The sequence below is a fragment of the Mixophyes fleayi genome, chromosome 9 (genome assembly GCF_038048845.1).
Source record: "Mixophyes fleayi isolate aMixFle1 chromosome 9, aMixFle1.hap1, whole genome shotgun sequence".
In the NCBI taxonomy this organism is placed as follows: domain Eukaryota; kingdom Metazoa; phylum Chordata; class Amphibia; order Anura; family Limnodynastidae; genus Mixophyes; species Mixophyes fleayi.
In genome coordinates, this window is record NC_134410.1 from 75,679 (window position 1) to 77,500 (window position 1,822).

Here is a 1,822-nt window from a genome sequence, read left to right on the forward strand (position 1 = left end):
GGAGCCTGCTCCTTCCACTATATAACTCTCAGTCTGTGGCTTCCTGCTGCCTCCATTCCCCTCCTCACATCATGTCACTGCCCCTGTCACATGCAGCCCTGTCCTCACTAACACATCACTCATCTCCTGATATACTCTGTGCTGCTGGGAGACCCTGCTCCTTCCACTATATAACTCTCAGTCTGTGGCTTCCTGCTGCCTCCATTCCCCTCCTCACATCATGTCACTGCCCCTGTCACATGCAGCCCTGTCCTCACTAACACATCACTCATCTCCTGATATACTCTGTGCTGCTGTGAGACCCTGCTCCTTCCACTATATAACTCTCAGTCTGTGGCTTCCTGCTGCCTCCATTCCCCTCCTCACATCATGTCACTGCCCCTGTCACATGCAGCCCTGTCCTCACTAACACATCACTCATCTCGATGATATACTCTGTGCTGCTGGAGACCCTGCTCCTTCCACTATATAACTCAGTCTGCCCCCTCCCCCACTAGGTGCAGCAGGAGGGTCTCAGGTAATAATTCTGTGTAATGCGGGGTTACTGCACGCAGTCTGCTCATGTACATGTACCTGGATTCCCCTTTTGGAGTTCGGGGAATCCTCTTCCGAAACTGAGCCCCGTGCGTCTAAGTTCATAGGAGACTTTCCTAAGAAGGCTCTGTGTCCGCGGCCATTGTTCTGTAGCCCAGAATCCGCTCTGGCCTCAGTGTGGGCAGACACGTGACGCACGTACACTAGGTGCAGCGTCTTACAGGAACTTCCAAGATGGCCGCCGCCGGCTGAGTTTTGGCGGAAGTAGATGAGTGCAGGGGGCGGTGCTTGGACTCTACCAAGATGGCTGCGATGTGTGTAATACAGTGAGAGCCGGTGGACGGGACAGAGAAGCTGCAGGTCAGTCTCATCACAGCCTATCTGTAATATGGTTATAATGTGAGAGCAGTGATGTATAAAACTGTTTAATAAAGTACTGACCCTCACAATAGCATCCCCATCATATCACCTCCACCATTGTGTGCTGACTGTATATGGTGTAAGAATGGGTTATCATGAAGATTGGACTCCAGCATTCATGCAAGATGACTGGGGCACTCACACTCAGTAAAAACATTCATGCAAGATGACTGGGGCACTCACACTCAGTAAATGTTTTAACTTCTAGACGGAAGACTTGGTCCTGGGGGGATTTGGCTTATGCCAAAGTGGCATCTAAAGGAACCAGTGAGGGAGCTAATGAATATTGTGTGTTGTATTGGTCCTTAGGACACCCCAAGAGGGTGATGCCGATATGTTCTCATATTACAGCTGTGTATGCTGCCTCCTTGGTCTGTTGCCTGTGATGCTGTGTAATACTTAGTTACCCATTGATAGCATGTTTAACAGATTCATGTGTTGTAATATTTGTAACCTATTCCCTTTCAATATCTCCGTTTTCATTGTATCTACCAGAGGAGGCACTTTGGCATTAAGGTATTTAATTTGTGAGAATTATGGATATATATATATATATAATATATATATATATATATATATATATATATATATATATTCAGCTAGTATCGTGTATATATATATATATATATATATATATATATATATATATATATTCAGCTAGTATCGTGTGTGTATATATATATATATATATATATATATATATATATATATATATTCAGCTAGTATCATATATATATATATATATATATATATATATATATATTCAGCTAGTATCATATATATATATATATATATATATATATATATATATATTCAGCTAGTATCGTGTGTATATATATATATATATATATATATATATTCAGCTAGT

General features: G+C 42.2%; 1 protein-coding gene across 1 annotated transcript in view; it reads left to right on the forward strand.

Moving 5' to 3' along the window:
* Positions 1–788: 788 nt before the first annotated feature.
* Positions 789–1,822, forward strand: part of SYMPK (symplekin scaffold protein) — an 18,667-nt gene continuing 17,633 nt past the window's right edge. Inside the window, exon 1 of the mRNA XM_075186142.1 lies at positions 789–894. The gene's annotated coding sequence lies outside the window, so the exon portion shown is untranslated. The remainder of the gene's footprint in view (positions 895–1,822) is intronic.